Source organism: Carya illinoinensis, chromosome 16 (genome assembly GCF_018687715.1).
Source record: "Carya illinoinensis cultivar Pawnee chromosome 16, C.illinoinensisPawnee_v1, whole genome shotgun sequence".
In the NCBI taxonomy this organism is placed as follows: domain Eukaryota; kingdom Viridiplantae; phylum Streptophyta; class Magnoliopsida; order Fagales; family Juglandaceae; genus Carya; species Carya illinoinensis.
Genome location: NC_056767.1, coordinates 27,021,471 through 27,048,338, shown reverse-complemented (window position 1 = coordinate 27,048,338; position 26,868 = coordinate 27,021,471). Strand labels below are relative to the sequence as shown.

The window sequence follows — 26,868 nt, the reverse complement described above, 5'->3', positions numbered from 1 at the left end:
GATCGAGTAGCACATGATGCAACTCTCTAAAAGGCCAGGAAACTAGTGCTCTTAATTAATTTCCAGCTAATGCTTGAGCTAAAACCGAAGAAGGAACTAGAACAGAGGAAGCCAAGTGAAGGCAGAAAAGTAGTAGAATGGCCTTCATGTCCAGGGTACGTACTTGAAATTATATAATATGATATTGGTGCCAATCAACACTACAGTACTACTACTCCCATATATTTATAGACTATCTATAGTACTGTGAGCTCGTCTGTGCATGTATAATATAATGGAGTATTAATGGATTGAAAAGTCCATTGGGAGTGGATGGAGAAAACTAAAAAAAAATCAGCCTATCTTATCATGTTCTATTGGTACTCATTGTAAAGTAGAATAATTCTGCTTAGTGGCCTGATCCCAAGTTCCATATATCCATAGAAATTTGGCCAACATGGCCGAATTGGATCACCAGGGGCTCGTCTGCATGGGACCCTCGGCGTTGGCATCACACCTTAGGTGTGTGGATGACCGATTTAAGAGAGATCATGGTGCACACATTAATAAATTGAATGTTTTAAAACTAGATTTTGAGTCTTTTTCCAAGTTGCTCAGAAGGCCTAGGGCCCTCAAATGAGTGGTCAGTGTTTTGTATGTTTTGAGCATTGTTGCTCGGTAAATCCTTATATGAATTTTTAGTATTTTGCTCGGAAACCTTAAATCTAGCATGTATTATTTAATTTTCTTTGCATATATAAATTGCATATCTTCATTTCCATTGGACTTGCATATTTGAGATTTGTCTTAGTTTTACTTATTGAGATATTTCGAAACCTTAGCATGGTAGGCCCACTACGGTCTGGCTACTCGGATCGAGCTGTATATTTTGATGCAGATGGAGATTATGATGATGGTTATGGCCAATAAGATCCAACACAATAAGAAGATTAAGGAACGAGATTTCTTCGCTTGTCATGTCGTTATGTTTTAATTTCTTGATGAATTGGATAACTATTTAATTTTATTTAATTTATGATTTGGAGACATGTGATTTATGGATATTAAATTTACAATCTGATGAGCCACATCAAGCCACATTATTTTTGTGTAATCCATTTTTTACTAGAGAATTTCTCATATATATATATATATATGTATATAAAAACTTTATGCAACGAATTGTTTTCTGTAATAATTAGGCAAATAAATGATCGAGTAGCACATGATGCAACTCTCTAAAAGGCCAGGAAACTAGTGCTCTTAATTAATTTCCAGCTAAAACTGAAGAAGGAACCAGAATAGAGGAAGCCAAGTGAAGGCAGAAAAGTAGTAGAATGGCCTTCATGTCCAGGGTGCGTACTTGATATTATATAATATGATATTGGTGCCAATCAACACTACAGTACTACTGCTCCCGTATATTTATAGACTATCTGTAGTACTGTGAGCTTGTCTGTGTACAATATAATGGAGTATTAATGGATTGAAAAGTCCATTGGGAGTGGATGGAGAAAACTAAAAAAAATCACCTATCTTATCATGTTCTATTAGTACTCATTGTAAAGTAGAATAATTCTGCTTAGTGGCCTGATCCCAAGTCCCATATATCCATAGAAATTTGGCCGACATGGTCGAATTGGATCACCAGGGGCTTGTCTGCATGGGACGCTCGGCGTTGGCATCATACCCAGCTTAGGTGTGTGGATGACCGATTTAAGAAAGATCATGGTGCACACATTAATAAATTGAATGTTTTAAAACTAGATTTTGAGTCTTTTTCCAAGTTGCTCAGAAGGCCTAGGGCCCTCAAATGAGTGGTCAGTGTTTTATATGTTTTGAGCATTGTTGCTTGGTAAATCCTTATATGAATTTTTAGTATTTTGCTCGGAAACCTTAAATTTGGCATGTATTATTTAATTTTCTTTGCATCTATAAATTGCATATCTTCATTTCCATTGGACTTGCATATTTGGGATTTGTCTTAGTTTTACTTATTGAGATATTTCGAAACCTTAGCATGGTAGTCCCACTACGGTCTGGCTACTCGGATCGAGCTGTATATTTTGATGCAGATGGAGATTATGATGATGGTTATGGCCAATAAGATCCAACACAATCCAAAGATTAAGGAATGAGATTTCTCCGCTTGTCATGTTGTTATGTTTTAATTTCTTGATGAACTGGATAACTATATAATTTTATTTAATTTATGATTTGGAGACATGTGATTTATGTATATTAAATTTACAATCTGATGAGCCACATAAACCCACATTATTTTTGTGTAATCTATTTTTTATTAGAGAATTTCTCTGTAATCCATTTTTTACTAGAGAATTTCTCATATATATTATATATATATATATATATATATATATATATATATGTATATAAAAACTTTAAGATAATATTTAAAGCTAGAAATCCTAAGCAAGTCCCATAAATAATAAGTCATTAATTAGCAGACTGAGTACACACATCTTATTTAACATCTTAAAATTACATCAAACCATAGTGTACACACACATTTATTGCATATCGAACATAGCGAGAGGTCATAAATACTAATATATTACTCAAAATTACTTACTAACTTTTTTCTTATAAAAACCTTCGCTGTTCGATCGACTTCCATCAGAAAGACGTCGTACAATGTAACTAGTAGTGTGATGTCATATATAATTAATATTGCTGAACCTTTATATATGCACGGTGCATATATGTCACTGCATGCTTCTCATCTCAAGGGGGCCGCGGGTTTCGGCAAAGAGGACGGCTGTACGGACTACATGTTCTTGTTGGCTCAGGCCTCGGGATCGGGATACTGCATGGTGTATATCCACGCGAGGTGCATCTGCACGAGGGGACCCATGCATGCAGGTGTGTGCATGATAATAACCTCCATGATGTTAGATTTAGCTAGCTATCTAGGTATGCGTAGATTTTTAACTCATCTAAATTATAAAGCCCCAAAAGCAAATCAAGTGGTGGAAAAAAAAATTCGAATACTTATTCCAAGCCAAGTGGGTGATGTATGTGGGAGGGTTGTCCTCAAGTACTTAGTGCATTTCATTGTATCCTTATTTGTTTTTCTACCGAGTGCATTAATTCACTGTTATGCGAGAAATATTGATGGTTATACTGAAGCGCCCTAAATACATTCATAACAAAATCAGAGGAAATTTCATATATACAGCAGTAAGCAGATCAGCCGGCACCGGTTATTCTATGGGATTTCCTCATTGGATTGTAAAGAGGTTTAGAAAATATATTGATCCTTATATAGCTCAAAGGTATATAGCGTGTGGTGTGTATGATTTATATATAGACTTTGTACGATAACTGACCAGCTGTACAAATCATATTACAAGGCTAACTATAAGAGTTTAATCCATATATAAACAATGAGATTTGATTTTAGTTTAGTTGACTTTGATCAGCCAGCTGTATTCATGACAACCCCCCCTCAAGCTGACAGGGGATGGTGATACGATCAGCTTGGAGTGGAAAAAAATGAACTAAGGGCTAGACAAGCATTTGGTGAAGACATCGGCAGTTTGCAGATGAGAAGAAATGAACTCAATAGTGATGGAGCTAGCTTGAACTCATTCTCGAATGAAATGATAATCTAGAGTAATGTGTTTTGATCGAGGATGCTAGACATGATTAGTGGACATAAAAATTGCACTGTGATTATCACAAAGAATAGTTGCAGGAGCTTTGACATCAACATGAGATCATGCAAAAGATTCCTGAGCCAGGTGACTTTAGTTGCAGTGAGGGCTAAAGAACGATATTCAGACCCGACACTTGAGTGAGAAACTATTGGCTGTTTTTTTGTAGTCCAAGAGACCATATTTGCTCCAAGATAAATTGCATAGCCGGATGTTAAGCAATGAGTGCTAGGACAACTAGCCTAGTCTGCATCCGAGTATGCCAAAATCTAATTTGAACTTTGGGAGAAAACCTGGAAGCCGAACTGAAGAGTCCCCTTTACATATCGCAAAATTCTTTCGATAGCCCAAAAATGTTCTTTGATAGGGGCATGCATGTATTGGCATATGGTGTTGACAAACTAAGCCAAGTCTAGCCGTGTGATTGTCAAATATTGCAGGGCACCAACAAAGTAGGATTTGAGAAGAGTTTTCCTTCAATTGTGAGATGTTGGCCAACAACCATGGGTGTAGCAGTTGATTTATAGTCTTGTAGAGCAGCACGTTGAATGACATATGTGATACTTGTTTTTACGTGTATTTTTATTGAAAGATTATTTAATTTATTATAATTTATGGCTCTCTTATTTTAAATTTAATGTGTTATTTGTTGGATTTATTTTAAGATTTTAAGTTGTGTAATTTAGTTTATTATGCTTTCTTGTTATTAATTATTGATCTGCATTTAAATTACTCTTTAGATTTAAAAATTCTATGGTTGAACTTTAAATAATTTATTTTACTAATATTGGATTGTAGTATTTTTATTTAACTTTTAATTATTTTTAATGTGTATTTTTCCTTTCTTGGAAGCTTATTTTTCGAAGTGGGCTTGTTTAGTGTCATTTTACTGTAATTTTGGGCCGAATTCCCTTTCAAAACCGGGCCCAGCCCGTAGCACTTAAACCCAGCCCAGTGAATCCTCCAAAATGGCGCCGTTTCGTCCAGCCTTAGGGCTTCACTTTCTTCCTTCTTTCTTTTCTCTCCCAACGTTGTTTCCTCTTCTTTTTCTTCATTTTCATGCTTTCCCTACTGCTGCCGGTTCATCTCTACGTGTGCCGCGTTTCTCCCTTGATTTTCTTTAGTTGGTGAGTTACATTTAATCTCTTGCATTTTTGTTTCCTTTCCCACTGTAAATCGAAGCTTTTTCTCTCATTTTCTCTGCATTTTATTTCATGAATCTTTCACCATTGTTGCAGGTCTAGCCGAGTTCCTTGTGTGCCTCTTTTCTCTTCTTTGTTTCTTGTTTATTTTCTTTTTTATTGTGGTGTAAAAAGCCCCTTCTTTCTCTTTTGATTCCCACGTTTTATGCTCTGTTTTGTGCCAAAAATATACTCTGTTTTTGGCTTCTTTTTCTTGCTCGGTTTTCCCTCTCTTTGTCTCTATTATTTTGTGTGCTTGGTAGTGGGTAATCTCTTGTGATTTTTGGATCTTTTCTCCTTAAATCTGTACTCTGTTTTTTATCTATACCGTGCCCTGTTTTTTTGGTCCAGCGTGGGTTTCCCTTGGGTTTTCTTGGGTATTTTTCCTCTGTCGTGTATCTCTTTTTCCGGCCATCATCTTCAAGATTTATTTCAGTAAAAATCAGCCCTTTAAATCCGAAAATCCCATCTTAAAACATCTTGTTTTCGAAACCCATTGTAGTCCCAAAAATTGTATTTTTGGTAGTTTATTTTCAAGCTAACTTTTGGGTGTTTAACTGGGTGCGTGATCTTTCAAGAATATTGCTTTAAAGTATTGTAAGTATTTTTTCGAACAATTCTTGTAATTTAAATATATTTGTACTTTAACAAATATTTTGTGTTTGGTTTGTTGTGCTGGATGGAGTCCAAGGAATTTGGGGGTCAATTGGATTTGAGGAATGAGTTCTTTGCTTGTTTGGTTGACGTTGGGATTTGTTGGATTATTTTTGTGACTTGTTGCATGTATTGCATGGCATGATCATGTTTTGAAAAAATGAAAATTGAGTTTTTGCATAGTGCATGCATATTCATTTGTTGGAAATTGAAAACTGGGTTTTCAAGTGTTAATAGATTTTTGGATGCGTGTGTATTATGACCCCAAACTGAGATGGAGCATTATCTAGGTAGAGCTCCTCTGGTCACTTGGGAGCACAATATACTGAGTGACGTCTCTTGGGTTGTCGTTGGCGACAACGAGATCGGACGGGATGGTAACACTCTCGTGCCGACTCCGTAGCCCTTCTGCTGGCGAGGGCGAGAGGATGCATGGCTACATACGTGCTGGGTGTGGAACTGACCATCGCTTGTTACGAAATCACACCCATGGTCGTTACCCATGGTGTGACGAAGGGAGTCAGGGTGTGCGGATGACCCCTAGGGGAGGTCATGGTGCATATGGTTAATAAAAATGGATTTTGAGTTCAGTCTTGGATTTTGGGCCATTTTCTTCGAAAATGGCGAGAAAAGGTTTTAATAGAAATATTTTAGGCCAAATGAGATTTTTGGAGTGCGTAGAAAATTAGTCTTTTTCAAGGAAAGGATAATTTTTGGGATCTCATACATATAGCATCATATTCATGCATTTTATTCTTGTATGAATGTATTTTTATCTCGAGTTTTGCTTGGATGATTACTTACCTGCGGTACCCTTTTTTGGTACCGTAGATTTCAATGTAGATGATGAAGAGGCTGAGCCTGAGGAGGCAGCTCTACCGGAGTAGTTTGGAGTCTGTACCTGTAATTGTTGGAAATTATTTTCAGCTTTCATATTATGTATTTTGGTTTATGACTTGTTACTTTAATTTGTAATATTTTTTGTATGCTTATGTTTAAACTAGTTTGTATTTAAACAATTATAGTACTTAGTTGACTGACCTTAATTTATTATGTTGCGTTTTGGTTGTACACATGTTGCATGTACATACACTTGGCACTTGGTGATGGGATGTGTGACTCATGTTGTCATCGTTCCGGACGCCTAGATTATCATGTTTCCGTACGTGCGAGTCGGGGGCGTCACAAGATCAAGAACATATTTAGTTTGACTAAAGAAGAAACTAGAGTTGGTGTGTTGAACTTCTATGCCAAGAAAATAGTGAAGGGATCCAAAATCTTTCATGGGAAAAACATGGTTGAGTGGATTGATAAAATTAACAAGCAACTTTGAGTTGTTATCGGTAATAACAATATCATTTACATACAATAGTAAGTAGATAAAACCATAAGAACTTATGTAAATAAATAAACTTGAGTCAGCTTTGCTGCAAATGAAGCCAAAATTGACCAAGAATGCACTTAATTGATGAAACCAAGTCCTTGGTGCTTGTTTAAGCCTATAGATGACTTTTTGTAATTGAGAAACATGATCAGGAAATTAAGAATTAGTATATCCAGGAGGTTGTTCCATATAGACTTTTCCATTTAAGGAGCCATGAAGAAATGTATTTTCATGTCTAGTTGATTAAGGGACTAGCCAGAAGAGACAACAAGAGAGAGAATGATTCGGACCATAGCCTTAACAATTGGTCCGAATGTTTGATGAAAGTCTAGTCCTAGAATCTGTGTATCCTTTTACTCGTAAACACGCTTTATATTGCTCAACAGTGCCATTGGGATGACGTTTGGTACGAAAAACCCATTGATAGTCTACAATGTTTTTATTAGGTGGGCATGGAACCAATATCCATGTTTGATTGTGATGTAATGCATGAATTTCCTCATCCATGGCTGAAATCCAATTTGGGTGTTTGGATGCAAAGATGAAATCTTTGGGTTCTTTAAGAGCTAATAAGGACTGAATGAAGGGTGAAGCTAGAACATGAGTGATTGTGATAAGCTTTCGGTTTTGAGATTCCAGCTTTGCCTCGTGTAACCATGGGATGAGAGTTCATTGGTGCAAGGAGTGCCAAATGTTGTGTAGAGGCAATAGGGTCTTCATGCTGTGGAGAAGGAGCAAGGGCTTTATTAAGTGATGGGGAGGTTGAAGCCGAGATGGGTATAGAAGAGGTAGTGGCACTAAGAGTGGGTGCTGGAAGAGGTTCATCAAAGGAACATGAGACACAAGGCTTTTGTGTGGATGAAGAGGATTTAGTTGGAGAAATTGCAGAATGCTTATCAATCAAGGAGGAAGGGAAGTTAGTAGGTTCATGAAAGAACACAAAATCGGTGAGGGAAGAAATTGATGGAGTAGGTGCTCCAGCAAATGGAAAAGTCTGCTCATCAAAAATTACATGGCGAAAGATATATATACGTTGAGTGCCACAATCAAGACAACAAAATCTTTTATGAAGAGAGCTATAACCAATGAAGACATGTGGAGAACTACTTGGAGCAAGTTTATGAGCATTGTAGTCACCAAAAAAAAAAAAAAAAAAAAACACAAGCAACCAAAAGTTCTAAACATGGAGTAGAAAGATTGTTTACCATACAAAATCTCATAAGGCGATTTACCTCTTAGGATTGATGTGGGAACACGGTTAATGATAAATGTTGAAGTGGAGAATGCATCAACCCATAAAGATATAGGTGAGTGGGAATGAAAGAGCATTGTAAGACCAACTTTATTGATGTGCCGATGTTTACACTCTGCTCTTTCATTTTGTGTGGGAGTATAGGGACACACAATGCATTAAGAAATTCCGTGATCAGCAAGATGAGTTTTAAAGTGCATATTTGTGAATTCAGTTACACCATCACACTGAAAAGATTTGAAAATTTATTTTCAACAAGTTTTTGATATTGTAGAAAGATGTCAAAGAAATCAACTTTTGATTTTAAGGGATAAAACCAAGTAAAACGTGAGTGAATGATCATCTATATTACATGATACCTAAAGCCTGAAGGTGAAGTAGTAGGGGATGGTCCCCATAAATCGCAATGTATTAAGGCTAGAGTAAAGTTGCTTCTTTTTTCATTAATAGGAAAAGGAAGCCAATGGCTTTTACCAAGTGGACAACTATAACAGATAGAAGGATTAGGTAAGATAGAAGTAACAGACAAGAAACCCTTTTTATTCAAAGATTCAATAACATGAGAGGAAACATGTCCCAAATGGGCATGCCATACAAAAAAAGAAGCACAATTTTTATCAAGCCGAATGGTTGAAATGAGGGCATGATCAACATGATCAAGCACATACAATCCATTTAGGCATCTACCTCTTCCCAACGCCTTTCCCTTTAGTCGATCCTGAATGGTAAAGCCAGAGTCAGTGAAAGTAATGGAGTGAGAATTATTTGATGTTAACTTATTGATGGAAAGAAGATTTTTTGTAATTTGTCGGACAACATTAACGTCAAGTAAAGATATAGAAGGAGAGAGTAAGAGTTAACTAGTGTGAGTAATGGGGAAAGAAGCTCCATTTCCAACCATAACATGATCAAATCCTTTGTAAATGGTTGAAGTATCAAGATTGGTGGGATGATTTATCATATGGGAAGAAGCCACGCTATTTGTGTATCAATTGCAGGCGGTTGTATCATGAAAAGAACATTGGGAAGAGAATGCTTCAACAACATTGACATTTTGTAGCGCTCCCAACATATTGTAGCCTTCATGACCGGTTTTTTCGCAAATCTGGCAAACTGGTTTGGATGTATTGGAAGGGGCAAATGATCTAGAATCTCGAGTATTATTTCTGCCGCCATGATTTCGTTGACCACCTCTCTTGTTTCTGCCACCACGATGACCATGGCGTCCACCACTTTAAGCAATGAAAGTTGTAGCATTGTTGGTTTGGTCTTTAAGAGATTTGATAAACAAATCATGATTTTATGCTTTAGGTACTATATCTTTGAAGCTTGGCAAAGGAGATTGAGAAACCAAGGTAGTTGAAAATGTGGAGAATTGAGAACCAAGACCACGTAAGTACCAATGCACCTTGTCAGTGTCATTAATGGTAGAACAGGGCTGCCAGTTGATCACACAGAACCTTGAAGGCGTGAGAATATTCTGTGAAGTGTTATGGATTCAATCTTTTTTAGGTGAACTCAGTATCTACTTAACTAATCCATCAACTTTGTGGTGTGATAATTTAGGAGCCACATATTTGTTTGTAAATCCAATTTTACATTCTCGCACCAAACATGTAGAATTAAATTATCATTTTGTAAGGGATAGAGTGGCAGCCTAGACACCTAATGTTTCATTTGTATTAAGCAAAGATCAATTGGCTGATATTCTCATAAGGACACTCTCAACTACTCGCTTTGAGTTCTTATGATCAAGCCTCATCATTTGTGAGGTGTTGCTTGCATTGTGGGGGATTGTTAAGGACACAAGTGATTAAGCCATTCAACTTGTGATACAGCAGTACATGTAGCAAGTTAACTACCAACTCAGAAAACTCTAGAATAGCACAATAGAGTCATGAGAAACGTTCCAGTATAAAGAATCAAAATCTGGTAGGCCAAGTGGCAATAGATCCGTGAATTATAGATGAAGGTTGTTATGTTTTCTTCTATATAAGATTGTAAAGTCTCGGCAGAATGTGTATGCAAGAATTACAATGAATCAAAATAGAGGTGTTCTTTATCACTTTTTGTCAAACACCTTACAAGCTTAAGTTGAAATCACAATACACCCAATATGGCCGCATAAGACTTGGACAACACCTCATGGTTTGTAGATGGGTTCTCCATTTGAGATGAAATAGGGTTTAAAATATAGAGATTGAAATCATGGAAGAAATATGAGAAAACTAACTACAACTAAAAATTGAGGAGAAATAAAATGGAATGCAAATGGCGGCGAGGGTTAACCTCCCGACCCTTCAGAGAGTATAGGGGTGAAAAAGGAAAACATATTGTAGATTTATGAAAAGAACAGTTGTTTCTTCCTAATTAATGACAATAATTAATGTCATTTATGATTTTAGATTTTGGATATATACTTGAAAAATATAAATCTTACAAAGAAAATAAGAGTTTTCACACTTTTTCACTAAGCATATTTTTGAGTAATACTACATACAGTCCTATGATACATAAGCTCTACGTATTTAATTTGAAAAAAAATAGGATTCATTATTAAAAAAATAATTTTTTATATGAATTCTGTATTTATTTGTTTTTATTTTTAAAAAGAGTATGCGATATTTACACATTCTAAAATTATAAATATAATTTCTTTCATTTTTTTAAAGAACTTTTTCCAGACTTGTTTTGAACTTGTAGATCCGAAACTTGCACCTAGTTACAATTCCATTGTTTTAATTTCTTTTAATCTAAGAACTTTTTAAAAACAAAAATTAATTCATTTTTATTTCGTCCAAATGGGCCGAATCGGGCCCAAAAGAAAATGGATAAATAATAATAGAAAGGTAAGAGAGAGAGAGAGCAATGGCTCCAAGACGAAGAAAAAAGGTGTTCGTCGTTTTTTCCCACTCGTTTCTTGCACTTTCCCTCACTTTCCATCTTCTTAACTCGTGAAATTTTCTCGTGCTTATTCACTCTCTCATTCGCGACCTTTTATCCTGATTTTCTGAACTCTCTCTATCTCTTGTTGACACCGACATTCTTCTAAAGTTTTTTTTCCCCTCTGTGCCTCACTCTTTTCCTTGCGTTTTCTTCTCGACATGTTTTCTTACGTTCGAAGAACTTTCCTCTCACAAGCTCCTATTTTCTGGTGTTATATCTCGCATTTTATGAGATCGCGAACCACTTGCTGCTTTTCATCTTCTTCAACGCTTTTTTTCCCTGATTTAGTTTCCTTTTCTTTGTTTTTTAATAGGATTTAGTTTCCTTTTCTTGATACACTTTTTTTTTACCTGACGCTCTATTTTGCTTTCCCGTATTTTGCAGAAGGGTAATACCCGTCTCGATGCAGCCCTCGACGCTATGCGTCCATATGGATTTTCCGAGAAACTGGTTCAATAAACGGTCGGAGAGCTTCTAAATGTGGGTTTTTTTTTATAATTTGTTTCTCTATGCTCATTGTTTTCTGAAAGCAAAAACATTTATTGGTTTTTGGCTTTGTTTGGATCGTAATTTTTTTGGTTCAGGTTTATGGTGGGGATGATGGATGGGTCTTTATTGAAGAAGTTTCTTACATTCTTCTCGTTGAAACCATTCTTGAAAAGCTAAAAGCTCATGCACAAGAGGGTGTAAGAGTCTTTTACATCTCTTCACATCTTTTCTATATGCTTGTTCTTCTTTTATTGTCACGTTTTATTTTTTTAGTTTTTGAGATTTTTTCTTCATACATTTCTATCTTAATGCTCTGTTTAGCTGCAGTGAAAAGGTGGGAAATGAAAAATTGAATCTTGGTTTATTTATTTATTTGTTGTGTAGTTCCTGGGGAAAAGTTGTCTTTGTTTTCTTTTTTCTTATGCTTATTTTCTGTTAAACAAACAGGGGGCAATGTGTGATTGCTGGATTGGAGTAAAACAAAGAAATCCTGTTTCAACTTAGGATTATGCTATTAAGGCCAACTTTGAACTTATCCAGTTGAGTTTACATAGCATCTATATGTAGAAATGCAGAAAAGTGAATGACTACACTTCAAAGGCCCCATTTTGATAGAGCTCGACACGGACCTTTGATTCTGTGGGTCTCAAAGTGGGGCGAAATTTTTTCCTTCAGGTGTATATGATCATTCCCTTGTTGTGGACCACTTGTGGTGAATGGCTGAAGGACCGTAGAGTGCAGTTTCTTCTTGACGCAAGGCAGTTTGGGCCTGGCACTGCAAATAAAAAGGATTCAACCCATACACTGTATGGTCTACCTTGTTACGTCCTTTCCCTCCCCTTTGAGTAGTCATCTCATGAATCCCGCCAAAAGATTTGTGGCATTTGCATTTCAAGAATCCTAAAATTAATGACATGCCATGATCTAACTTGTAGAAAAAAGAGGCACACCATAATTTTGTGGTCGACTCTTATTCTGTTGATGGTCACAATTCTGTGAGATGTGCCTAGGCCTTTTGGGAATCTAATGAAGCATTGAGAGAAATATCTTCAGGAGTAGCAACAAATGTTCAATTAGGACTATATCATCATGCCCTGGGCAAGCCCAGTTCATTTATTCTGCCGAAAAATAGGAACTCGTACTTTTTGTTTACAAACAAATTCCAGCTGGACATTGTTGAGTGGTGAATCTTGTAAGAAAATGTCATGGCTTGACATATAACCTGCTTCCTCTGCTATAGGCCTCAAAGGCTGTAAACCTTCTTAATGTTCCATGCAAATTTTAACATCGGCATAATTGAAGTAGTAGTGGGACTTCATAATGAACACTGAAGTTTATCTTCTTTTTCTCATGACACATGAATCTATTGATCTCTCACCTCTATCCCCTGTGCTTATGACTCATTGTGGTTTCCTGTAATCTAGTCTACCACTTAGAAATTGACATGGCTGTTATAGCAGTATGAAAGTGCTCTGACTTGTGAAGTATGGCATACTCTCAGGTGGAGTATTATTCCATTTCTAGTTTTATGTATATCCTTTTCACTCTTGTGTTTATTGGATGTACTTCCATGACAATTGCTATCCAGTTTATTAGCTGCAGTTTTGGTCTTGTTGGTTGGTTTCTACCTTGCAGTAAAGTAATTGTATAAAAATTAATCGGGATGCTGGTTTGGACCTTCACATTTAACTAATAACAATATCATTAATGACATTCCCAGTGTTTTACTCACTGTTATTATTCTTTCTTTGAAGGCTGGTTCTTCTCAAGGTAAGGTCGGAGTTGCAGTTGATACTGAAGCACCAGCTGTTTGGCCCGCAAATGGAGTTACTTGCCCCAATTCAGAGGCTGTGGAGGCTGTATCGCAAACTAACCAGGCTACCTGGCAGACTAATGAGACTTTAGATACTGCATCAGTGACACATGAATCTCGTAATTGCCTCTCCATCCATTTGCTAGATCTTTTATGTTTTACAGATTCAATAAGTATTAGTGGCCTTTTAGAAGAAAAGCACTAATAGCATGCTTCCCCCTCCCTTCAAATTAAAATTGACGAATTTTGAAGTTATTGCTGTCTTTTTTGCAAATAATCAGCATATAAGTTGAATCAAATGAACCACTTTTTAACACAAGGTTTATGTGTGGGTGACAAAACATTAATGAATTGCTTTAGATCATATCTGTGACTTTAATCATGGTGTGATGTAGCTCTTGTTTTTGCAGAGGGTATGCATTGTCTCCCACCACCCGTTACGATCCAATCCAAACTACCCATGGATGGTCTTCCTACGCCAAGTCGTCGACCTTACCATGGGTGGATCAGTAATGACGATGATGAGGATGTAGTGCACCTCAAACCAGCTCCATTACAGCAAAGTTTAGCAAAGATGCTTACACCAGTTCCAGCGCAGGAAAGTTTAGTAAAGTTTCTTGATACCCTAGGCAGGTGGAGAACGTGTAAGACAAGGTGGGATGTGAGGCCTCAAGATGTGTAATCCTCTTTAATGTTCCATGCTAACCTATGCCTCAAAGGGATTTTTTTTGGTAAAAACCTGTGGTCAAGGGGTTTATGGAAAGGAAGTGAGTTTTGTGGGCTTAGGTAAATTATTTTAGGGCAAATACCAAGTATAGGAATTTTAAGTTTCTAAAGGGTTTTTGGCTTTCAATCCAAAATGTCATCGACAAAACAGCTTACCTTGTTTTTTTGGTAACAATTAAGATTTTGTTTTTAGTATTATTCTATTTTTGAGCCAGTGTATGGAAGATATCATTCATATTATTTAGATGGTAAGATTTAATTTGTAAGATTTATTTTTTAAGTCAAATTATGTCTCGTAAGAAATGTGGTGTTGAGATCTTGGAATTGCAGGACTTTTGTTTTTAACAAAGCTCAAGATAATCTATCAAAAACACTTTCCTCCATAACATTATATTTTTAAAATCCAATAAAACATTTATAAAAGAAATTCTTTAGTCATGAAGGAATTATGCAAAAATGATTTTACAAATCAACACAATTTCACAACTACCGGTGGTCTCCACATGCCATCATGGGTATGTATAAAGAAATTTGGCCTGCCACAGTCTAGTCCATTCGATGTTGATCTTCTTACTATGTTTTTATTTTTCCTAACTGATGATCTTGAGGAAAGGAATACGAGCCTCTTTAGGAAACATTTCAAGACGACAAATTGCAATATACCTTCAGTTTCCACCTCCAATGGTGGCTCCACAGTTTGCACAATTGTGCAAATTGCAAAAAACTGTTAAGAAATTGCCCTCTTTTCAATGTATGGGTGGGGACCAAATATTTGGTTCTAAGATTTACTTTTTTCTTCATTTTAGCGTTGTGATTGTTGTAACGAGGGGTTTGTTGGGAAATCCAATTCCTTCATGTATCTCGTTTTCCATTATATGAATGATACATTTGCTTGTTTAGGAAAAAAAAAAAGTTCATCAACACAATAAAAGAAAAGGAAAAAGAAAAATAGTAGCTTCCTCATGATCATTACGAATAGAGAAATGTTAGATACGATTATAAGTTGTGCAAACATCGCACACTTAGTTTGAAAAATAGTTGAGTCTATTATTAAAAAATTAAAATTTTTATTTAGATCTCATATGTATTCATTTTATAAAAAAGAATATGCAATACTTGCATATTCAGTGACTGCAAATCTCACTTCTTTTTTAATCATCATATGTTAAGTTCTTAGAATGTAACCAAATTGAAGAACTTACTAAGGAAAACATGTACTTACGGTGAAAAGAAATTGAAAAGCACTAAGCTTTAATTCCCTATATTGCAAAACCCAAAAAGGGAAAGACCAGCACATATACACATGTATCATGTAAATGAGCAACATCGATCTGTACGCAATGAATGAATTGTTTCCTATAAGCACAAAAAAATTCCAAGTGCCTCAAGTACGTACGGATTTGTAAAGGAAATTAGTGCTCTTAATTAATTACCAGATATTAATGATCGTGCTAAAATCGAAGAAGGAATCAAAAGAGAGGAAGCTGCAAAGAGATCAAGGCAGTAAGTAGTGGAATGACTTTCACGTACGTCGAGAGAGCTGAGATATAATAATATCATGTGTGAGATCTCCACTTGTGTTGATCAGATTTCTCTTTAATGGATGGTTTAACACGTAAAATATTTAATTAAATATGATTCAAATTAAGATATTTGTTCTGATATTATGTGAAATTACGTACCACTTATCTAAAAAATTTAAATTGAGAAGAATAGATAGATTTTATTATTTATTTTATATCTTAATAACATAATTATGCTAACCCTTCTCTACCCTTGCCTCATATTTAAAAGCCAATATCCTTGGTGTACGTGTAAGCCTGTATATATAATTATCTAATGGATTAATCACAGCTACCTATAACAAGAAGTTGAAGCATGAAATAATTTTTTTATGTATATTTTAAATTTATTCATTTTTTTAAAAAAATAATGCACGAGACTTGCATACTTTAAAATTATAATTATCCTTTCTCACGCAATGTTAAGCAACACATATATGTAAAAAGAGCAACACTTGTACGCAACTAATTGTTTTTAATTTGTAAGCAATTATATGTAATTCATTGAAGTACTACAACTAAGTAATGGAAATCAGTGCTCTTAATTAATTACCAGCTAATGCTCGAGCTAAAACCGAAGAAGGAACCAAAAGAGAGGAAGCCAACAGAAGGCAGATAATGAGTAGAATTGCCTTCATGCCGAGAGCTGACATATAATATGATATATAGTCCTTATAACCTGTTCTTCTCTGTTCTTATTTTATATAGACCATCCCGAAATAGGGCCGGAACTAGAATTGGTGCGTGTTGGGGGGGTTTTAGCATAAATAATGTGTTTTTGGCATATGATTATATAATATATATATATATGTCTATAAATATGTAAAAAAATTTCTATTTTGCTAGAGACCTTTACAAATGGGTGAATTTGGTTTATAATTTTCCAACTTTCACGTGAAAATAAAATGGTAGAAACCATATAATTAACATGATGTTTGGATGTAAAACTCCTGGGAAGTTTTTGAGGGGACCCCTTGATCCCCAGTTTTGGTTCTTGTTTTGTGCGACCATCCAAATATTTAGACATGAAACGTCACTACAGGCTAATCTTAATTTTCAGGTAGTGAAAATCCACAACAAGGTTGCTTTTATTTATTGTCACTAACACATAAACCTTATAGTTTATGATCTAAACATGAGTAGATTCTGATCACTGCATATATTCCACCACACAAGAAAGATAATTATGAAATCCATCAAAAACCCCAAAACCATATAGAATTATATTACTCAAAACCTTAGTAATTTAATTCTTAAAATGCTGCTCGATCGATCTCCATAAGAAATGTACAAGAAGTAAGAAGTTTGATGCTTAATTAATATTGCTAAACCAGGTTAATGGTGCCTGCAGCTTCTTATTTAGGATCACTACGGTTGGCCGACATGGCTGAATTGGATCACTAGGGGCTTGTCTGCAAGGGGACCCTCGGCATTGGCGCCACACCCGGCTTGGGTGTGTGCATGACCGATTTAGGAGAAATCATGGTGCACACATTAATAAATTGATCGAATGTTTTACAACTAGATTTTGAGTCAGTTTCCAAGTTGCTTAGAAGGCCTGGGGCCCTCAAATGAGTGGTTGGTGTTTTGTATGTTTTGAGTATTGTTGCTCATTAAATATTTATGTGAATTTTTAGTATTTTGCTCGGAAACCTATAATTTGGCATGTATTATTTAATTTTCTTTGCATCTATAAATTGCATATCTTCATTTCTATTGGACTTGCATATTTGAGGTTTGTCTTAGTTTTACTTACTGAGATATTTCGAAACCTTAGCATAGTACTCCCACTACAGTATGGCTATTTGGAGCCGTATATTTTGATGCGGATGGAGATGGTGATGATGGTTATGGACAATGAGATCCAACACAATCGGAAGATTAAGGATTGAGGTTTCTCCGCTTGTCATGTCGTTATGTTTTAATTTCATGATGAACTGGATAACTATATAATTTTATTTGAATTATGATTTGGAGACATGTGATTTATGGATATTGAATTTACAATATGATGAGCCACATCAAGCCACATTATTTTTGTGTAATCCATTTTTTACTAGAGAATTTGTCATATATATATATGTATATAAAAACTTTAGGATAATATTTATAGCTAGAAATCCTAAGGAAGTCCCATAAATAATAAGTCATTAATTAGCGGACTGAGTACATACTTCAGTCGGCTCTTTTATTTAACATCTTAAAATTACATCAAACCGTAGTGTACACACATATATTGCAGATCGAACACAGGGAGAGATCATAAATACTAATATATTACTCAAAATTACTTACTAACTTTATTCTTATAAAAACCTTCGCTGTTCGATCGACTTCCATTAGAAAGACGTCGTACAAGGTAACTGGTAGTGTGATGTCATATATATAATTAATATTGCTGAACCTTTATATATGCATGGTGCATATATGTCACTGCATGCTTCTCATCTCAAGGGGCCGGGGTGCAATTACGCTTGTACGGACCAGTACAAGTTGGTGGTTTCAGGGTCCGCGGCGGCTGGTAACAATTAGGTAGATATGGTTGTCCACGCGAGCGGTCGCAAGCGGGACGCGATGGCCTAGTTACAACCGGAGACGTCTTCGTTGGGGGTTCTGCTAGCTCGTCTAGCTGTCTGCCTGCACGTATTAGTACCAGAGATCGATCATATGATCATACCATATATATGTTGAGAGTTATCAGAATAATTTGATGATCATGAACTTACAAGGAATAAAAAAATGTTCGATTGAAGAAATATTGAAAACTTGTGTTAATTCCATATATATATTAATGCAAAAACCCATCCATTGGAAAAGGAGCAACAAATATCGATCTTTACGCAACGAATTGTTTTCTGTAATAATTAGGCAAATAAATGATCGAGTAGCACATGCAACTCTCTAAAAGGCCAGGAAACTAGTGCTCTTAATTAATTACCAGCTAATGCTCGAGCTAGAACCGAAGAAGGAACCAGAATAAAGGAAGCCAAGAGAAGGCAGAAAAGTAGTAGAATGGCCTTCATGTCCAGAGTAAGTACTTGATATTATATAATATGATATTGGTGCCAATCTATACTACAGTACTACCGCTCCCATATATTTATAGACTATCTCTAGTGTGAGCTAGTCTGTGTATAATATAATGGATTAATGTATTGAAAAGTCCAATATTGGGAGTGGATGGAGAAACTAAAAAAATCAGGCTATCTTGTGTTCTATTGGTCATTGTAAAGTAGAATAATTCTGTTTAGTGGGCTAATTCCAATCTCCATATATCCATAGAAATTTTGCACCATTTTGTTTTCTTCCGTCTGACAGTCACGTCCTCCATGATAATGCACATGATCATGAGTACCTAGGCATATGACAATTCATATCGATTTTCTAAGTCAAATATATAAGAGTGGTGCTAGTGCCCACTAGCTAGTCCAAATTTCACATTTTATTTTTTTTTCTCTCTTTTCTTTTACCATTTAATTTATAACTATATTAATGGATGAGTGTTATGACAAATAGTAAGTAGTGGAATGACCTTCACGCACGTCGAGAGAGCTGAGATATAATAATATCATGTGTGAGATCTTCACTTGTGTAAGAAGTAGATCTTATTATTTATTTTATATTTTAACATTTCACTTTATTTATTGGTCAGATTTCTCTTTAATGGATGGTTTAACACGTATAATATTTAATTAAATATAATAGAGTCATGTCTAGTCAGGATTCAAACTTAAGACATTTGCTTTGATACTATGTGAAACTATCACTTATCTAAAAAATTTAAGTTGATCAAAATAGATAGATTTTATTATTTATTTTATATCTTAATAACATAATACTGCTAACCCTTCTTACCCTTGCCTCCTATTTAAAGGCCAATATCCTTAGTGTGTAAGCCTGTATATATAACTGTCTAATAGATTAATCACAGCTACCTATAACAAGTAGAAGCAATAAATGATTTTTTTTTTATGTATATTTTAAATTTACTCATATTTTTTTAAGAATAATGCATGAGACTTCACGCACGCCTTAAAACTGTAATTATCATTTGTCTATACGCAAGTTAAGCAACACATATATGTAAAAAGAGCAACACCTGTACGCAACTGCTTGTTTTTAATTTGTAAGCAATTATATGTAATTGTTTTTAATTTGTAAGCAACTTAGTAATGGAAATCAGTGCTCTTAATTATTTACCAGCTAATGCTCGAAAACCGAGGAAGGAACCAAAAGAGAGGAAGTCAACAGAAGGCAGATAATTAGTAGAATTGCCTTCATGCTGAGAGCTGACATATAATATGATATATAGCCCATATAAGCTGTTCTTCTCTGCTCTTATTTTATATAGACCATCCCGAAACAGGAGCAGAACTAGAATTGGTGCGTGTTTTTGGGGGGGGGGGGGATAAATAATGTGTTTTTGGCATATGATTATAAAATAATAATTATAAGTCTTAAAATTATACACAATATATATATATATATATGTCTATAAATATGTAAAAAAATTTCTATTTTGCTAGAGACCTTTACAAATGGGTGAATGTGGAGAATGTGGAGAGTAACAGGATATGAATGATCGAAAGAAAACTATAACTTGGAGTCGTTTGGAATGTGCAAGGAGGAAAGATATAAACAATAGTGGTCCAATTCAATATCCGAGGGGTCCAATTCAATAAATCCCCAAAAGCAAAGTGGTGGAAAAAAATTTCCATAGTTATTCCAACCCAATTAAGTGGTGCTTGTGTCATATTCAACTTGGTGCATTTCATTGTTTTCTCTTCTTGACCAAGGGCATTAACTTAAATCATTGTCATGTGAGTAGGGGCGGCTGAATACAGATTGAGGCCTAAGGCGAAATTTAACCTAATCATTCATAATTATAATACAATAAAATATAAATTATTATATGGAATATTTTCAAAATTTTCAACAAAATGAGATTTTATTTAAAATCTTTAAATAAAATTTTTTGAATTTATATTTAATACAACAATTTCAAAAGAGGCCCCAATGCAAATTTTTTACCTCAATTTAACAATATCTTAAAAAATATTTAAAATATAAATAATTCATTGTATTAAATATTAAATTTAGTATTATGAGACCTTGCACACATTGAAAAATATAAAAGTTATTTAAAATTTTATTGAATGAAGTAGTTTTTATTAAAAAAAAAATAAATAAATAAAAAACCACCTCATTTTTAATTTTGGGGATTTTACATATAAGGTTGGGGGCCTTAGGCATTAGCATTGAGCTGCCCTGCATGCAAGAAACGATCGATGGTTATATATGCTATAGCCCTCCACTCATATTGAAATTAGAGGGAATTTTATATCAAGCAAATTAGGCACCGGTACTTCTATTGGCTTTCCTCATAATTGGTAATTTCATGTTGGCAATGTGTTTGTGTTAAATATGATCAATGTTGGGAATTGGGCACGGCTTGTCAACTTTAATAAATTGAAGAGAAATGCTAGATATAGTTATGGCTAGTTGTGCAAGCGTCGTGCACTTCTTTTGAAAAAGAATGGGGTTCACTATTAAAAAATTATTATTTTTTTATTTGAGTTTCATATTTACATAATTTTTTCAAAAAGAGTTTGTACATAATTTTTTCAAAAAGAGTTTGTGACGCTTACATACTCTATAGCTGCAAATATTATTTTTCTAAATTGAAACCAACTAGAAGAAGCAAAACCAACCAATATATATAGAGAGCTACAAAAGGCAGGTTTTTTTTTTTTCCTCTCTCTAATCAAGCATGCATAATATTATATATAAAAGTTTAATACAAAGATTAAGGTGGATCATTTCCACTGTCAAGAAACAAAAGACATTTAGAAAGGAGATCCGAGGGTATGAAACCAAAAACAAAGTTGGTTAATTGCTGCCCATTGCGTCACTCGGTGCGCACATCGATTTGCAAATCGATTAATTTTAGCTAATTTTTAATTCTGATAAGAAAGGAATAAGCTCTGAATATCTTCAACAATGGGGGATATTTGCCAGTTTGGGAATGATTCTTTGCTTTTGATTGCTTCGACAACTGGGAGTCGCCTTTAATGATAGGCCATTCTTGATGTTGGTTCGAAGCTATTTTTGCTACTAGCAATGCTGCCATTGCTTCTACCAACGGCAAGGGGGAACCAAGGAGTACGAAAAGGCAAAAAGCTGATCCATTCAATTTGATCTTGTCCGAATTTGAAAGTTTCAAGTGAAATAGAGCTAAACGAGTCAAGTAGGTCTTATAATATTTATTTTTGTTCATATAAACATATTAGACAATATTAAATAAGTAATAAATATTGTAAAACCTACTTGATGTGTCTATACATTTTCTTTTCGAGGGACAAAAATTTAAGAGGAACTGATTTGTGCTAGACTAACAGACGAAAGGAAGATTGGGGCCTGCGATGCAAAACTGTACGTAAAATAGGAACTCACACTTTTTGTTTTCAAACAAATTCTAGGTGGTCATTGCTGATAATTGTCGGGTCTTGTAAGAAAATGTCATGGTTTGAGACACAAGCTGTCTATTTTTCTATAGCCTCAAAGGATGTAAACCTCCTTACTTCCGTCCCCCTCCTCTAAGTCATCTCCTCCTCCTCTTTAGAAACCCATAGCTATATAGTCCCACTGCTAATCCATAACAAACACTGAAGTTTGTCTTCTTTGTCTCATGAGATCACATGAATGGTCTATTGTCTAATTGAGAGATGTCCTTATCTCTATGCATGCCTTGCGGTTAACTTCCAATAGGAAGGTTTAGCAAAGTTTCTTGATAGCTAGCCTAGCTAGGCAAGCAGAGAAACCGCAATATAAGGTGGGATGTGAGGTCTCAAGATGTGTACTATCCTCTCTAAGGTTTTAAACAGCCCACATGCATGGTGGTTAAACATGAGAGATCAGTTCACACGTTTTTTTTTTTTTTTTTTTTTGAAATTCACTTTTTATGGTATTCCTCTGAATCTTTGATCACTTGTGCAAATCATAAGGGTATCCCGCACAAGCATAAAGAGGTTTAAATTTGCATAACTCAGATGAAAAATATTTGTTCTCAGAATTAATGTATTATCTGACCAAGGCTCATTAACTCTCTCTTTCAAGTCAAAACTATTACGTACAGTACTAGACTTTGTACCCAAGTATTATCTTTCATGAATAATGATACATCTACAGCTGTTTTATAACTATTTTACTACTCACTTCAAATTAACTAATGTAATATTTGTGCCACTTCACTAAAAAATATATTCAATTTTATTTAATTTCCCTTCATTTTAAATAGAGTTGTAAAATAGTTATAGACTAGTTGTAGGTTTATAATTTTCCAACTTTCACGTGAAAATAAAATGGTAGAAACCATGTCATTAACATGATGTTTGGATGTAAAACTCCTGGGAAGTTTTTGAGGGGACCCCTTGATCCCCTGTTTTGGTTCTTGTTTTGTGCGACCATCCAGATATTTAGACATGAAACGTCACTACAGGCTGATCTTAATTTTCAGGTAGTGAAAATCCACAATAAGGTTGCTTTTATTTATTGTCACTAACACATAAACCTTATAGTTTATGATCTAAACATGAGTAGATTCTGATCACTGCATATATTCCACCACACAAGAAAGATAATTATGAAATCCATCAAAAGCCCAAAAACCATATAGAATAATATTACTCAAAACCTTAGTAATTTAATTCTTAAAACGCTGCTCCATTGATCTCCATAAGAAATGTACAAGAAGTCTGATGCTTAATTAATATTGCTAAACCAGGTTCATGGTGCATGCAGCTTCTTATTTGGAGGGGTTTGACGTCTGGAATTACTAATTATGTAGGGTACATATATGGGCGACAATATGGCGGTCGTGGGGGTGTTGGGGTTGGCCGACATGACCGAATTTGATCACTAGGGGCTCGTCTGCACGGGACCCTCGGCATTGGAGTCACACCTGGCTTGGGTACTGTGTGGATGACCGATTTAGGAGAAATCATGGTGCACACATTAATAAATTGAATGTTTTAAAACTAGATTTTGAGTCTGTTTCCAAATTGCTCAAAAGGCTTGGGCCCTCAAATGAGTGGTCAGTGTTTTGTATGTTTTGAGCGGTATTGTAGATAAGTAAATCTTTATGTGAATTTTTAGTATTTTGCTCGGAAACCTATAATTTGGCATGTATTATTTAATTTTATTTGCATCTATAAATTGCGTATCTTCATTTCCATTGGACTTGCATATTTGAGGTTTGTCTTAGTTTTATTTACTAGATATTTCGAAACCACAGCGTGGTAGTCCCACTACGATCTGGCTACTCAGAGCCATATGTTTTGATGCGGATGGAGATTGTGATGATGGTTATGGACAATGAGATCCAACACAATCGGAAGATTAAGGATTGGGGTGTCATGTCATTATGTTTTAATTTCTTGATGAACTGGATAACTATATAGTTTTATTGAACTTATGATTTAGAGACATGTGATTTATGGATATTGAATTTATAATCTGACAAATCACATCAAGCTACATATTATTTTAGTGTAATCTACTTTAGAATAATATTTATAGCTAGAAATTCTAGGGAAGTTCCATAAATAATAAGTCATTAATTAGCGGACTGAGTACGTACTTCAGTCGGCTCTTTTATTTAACATCTTAAAATTACATCAAACCATAGTGTACACACACACACACATATATATATATATATATATTGCAGATCGAACACAGCGAGAGATCATAAATACTAATATATTACTCAAAATTACTTACTAACTTTATTCTTATAAAAACCTTCGCTGTTCGATCGACTTCCATCAGAAAGATGTCGTACAATGTAACTAGTAGTGTGATGTCATATATATAAAATTAATATTGCTGAACCTTTATATATGCATGGTGCATATATGTCACTGCATGCTTCTCATCTCAAGGGGCCGGGGGGCAATTACGCTTGTACAGACCACCACAACTTATTGGTGGCCGAGGCCTCGGGATCGGGAAACATGCAGGTGTATATGGTCGTCCAGGCGGGGTGCGTGGGCACACGGAGCCCCTTGGGTTACTTGGCGACACCGGCGGCCTAGTTACAACAGGAGACGTCGACGTTGGGGGTGCTGCTAGCTCGTCTAGCTGTCTGCCTGCAGTAGTAGTACCAGAGATCGATCATATGATCATACCATATATATGTTGAGAGTTATCAAAATAATTTGATGATCATGAACTTACAAGGAATAAAAAAATGTTCGATTGAACTAATATTGATAACTTGTGTTAATTCCATATATTAATGCAAAAACCCATCCATTGGAAAAGGAGCAACAATATCGATCTTTACGCAACGAATTGTTTTCTGCAATAATTAGGCAAATAAATGATAGAGTAGCACATGCAACTCTAGCTCTAAAAGGCCGGGAAACTAGTGCTCTTAATTAATTACCAACTAATGCTCGAGCTAAAACCGAAGAAGGAACCAGAATAGAGGAAGCCAAGAGAAGGCAGAAAAGTAGTAGAATGGCCTTCATGTCCAGAGTATGTACTTGATATTATATAATATGATATTGGTGCCAATCTACACTACAGGACTACCGCTCCCATATATTTATAGACTATCTCTAGTGTGAGCTAGTCTGTGTATGATATAATGGATTAATGTATTGAAAAGTCCAATATTGGAAGTGGATGGAGAAAACTAAAAATATCAGGCTATCTTGTGTTCTATTGGTCATTGTAAAGTAGAATAATTCTATTTAGTGGGCTAATTCCAATTTCCATATATCTGTAGAAATTTTGCACCATTTTGTTTTCTTCCGTCTGACAGTGATCATGTCCTCCATGATATAGCACATGGTCATGAGTACCTAGGCACATGACATTAATTCATATCGATTTTCTAAGTCAAATATATAAGAGTGGTGCTTTCCTATCAATATATATATATATATATATATATATAAGAGTGGTGCTAGTGCCCACTAGTACAAATTTCACATTTTATTTTATTTTTCTCTTTCTTTTCTTTACCATTTAATTTATAACTATATTAATGGATGAGTGTTGTGACAAATAGTAATGTGTACCAATATTGCTCGAGTTGAAAAAGTAATTAATATTGGTACCAGATGTTTCCCCATTTTTATTGATTTTTAGTCACTAACCGGCTGGTGATGAGCTTGCCATCTAGAAAATTTTCCGATCATTCATTTATGTGGGGGCAATTCTGTTGGGAATTTGGACCTCCAAATTCACCCCCCTAGAATCTACCATTTGCAGGAATAATAAGAAAAATAGAGAAATAATAACAACACAAGAAATTTACGTGGAAACTCCAAAACAGGAGAAAAACCACCAAACCCAGAGAAGAAAATTCACTATGTGAAAAATTGTTACAATCACACAATTTTTCTCCTTACCACACCCACAAAGCTACCCCACTAGTAAATCTTTAACTCTACACCTTTTCCCCTTTTACAAAAGGCTAATAGATGAATTTAACTAAAGTTAAAAGTTACTAGATAAGCTTTCAACTGGTGCACTTAAACTAAGAGGCTAAGCCTCTTATTTATAACCTCAAAAAACTGTCCCTTTATTATTTCCTACCGGTGTGGGACTAAAAGGAGCAAAAAACAACAATCTCCACCTTGCGACTTTGACTAGTCCCACAGCCAAGCTCCACCTCAATGAAGATCTTCATAGCTTCCGCTATCATGCTTCACCATAAAAGCATACCCACTTAGAATAAATCAATTCCAAGCATTTTACTTCGGCCCATGTCGAAAACAACCTTGCTAAAAATTATGGTGTAACTTCCACGTTTGGCTTTCCTGGAAGTTCATCAGCCATCGACATAAATTTCCACCACACACCCTGCATTAATGCCAAACCAATGCCCGTGTGCAAACTTGTGGACCTGCTAATATTAACACATCCTCTATCATGGCAACTTCGGGAATTAGCGGCATGCCATGAGGATGTACATGTCTCCTTTTTCATGGAGAGAGACACAACATTAGCATCAATACCAGTATCTCCATTTACTGACTTGGAGCCACTTGCCGAACCAGCTCCTTGTACTAGCCGTTTCACCAGTCGCTAGAATCACTGCTGACTTCAGGGATTGATCTGCCCTTCCACACATTGTGTAAACCTATTTCTCCACCTCATTCCTAATATCGTTTTGATGAATTTTTACCATAG

The 26,868-nt window shown here is 35.3% G+C and overlaps 4 long non-coding RNA genes across 6 annotated transcripts; 2 read left to right on the top strand and 2 right to left on the bottom strand.

Annotated features, from left to right (window-relative positions):
• The first annotated feature begins 4,638 nt into the window (after window positions 1–4,638).
• Window positions 4,639–6,562, top strand: LOC122298518. Its single transcript, XR_006239433.1, has 2 exons — window positions 4,639–4,783; window positions 6,323–6,562. It is a non-coding gene; the product is annotated as an uncharacterized LOC122298518 (long non-coding RNA).
• A 4,426-nt stretch (window positions 6,563–10,988) lies between these two features.
• LOC122298581 lies at window positions 10,989–14,387 on the top strand. Of its 3 annotated transcripts, none has more exons than XR_006239458.1 (5): window positions 10,989–11,019; window positions 11,458–11,553; window positions 11,658–11,759; window positions 13,317–13,494; window positions 13,786–14,387. It is a non-coding gene; the product is annotated as an uncharacterized LOC122298581 (long non-coding RNA). The 3 variants fall into 3 exon arrangements; XR_006239457.1 differs by lacking the exon at window positions 10,989–11,019 and adding an exon at window positions 11,037–11,281; XR_006239456.1 differs by lacking the exon at window positions 10,989–11,019 and having other exon boundaries at window positions 11,040–11,553.
• A 3,416-nt stretch (window positions 14,388–17,803) lies between these two features.
• Window positions 17,804–18,819, bottom strand: LOC122299693. The gene is made up of 2 exons (XR_006239729.1): window positions 18,602–18,819; window positions 17,804–18,300 (listed from the first exon to the last, which is right to left on the bottom strand). It is a non-coding gene; the product is annotated as an uncharacterized LOC122299693 (long non-coding RNA).
• A 5,455-nt stretch (window positions 18,820–24,274) lies between these two features.
• LOC122299718 lies at window positions 24,275–25,294 on the bottom strand. The gene is made up of 2 exons (XR_006239739.1): window positions 25,112–25,294; window positions 24,275–24,812 (listed from the first exon to the last, which is right to left on the bottom strand). It is a non-coding gene; the product is annotated as an uncharacterized LOC122299718 (long non-coding RNA).
• Window positions 25,295–26,868: the final 1,574 nt, after the last annotated feature.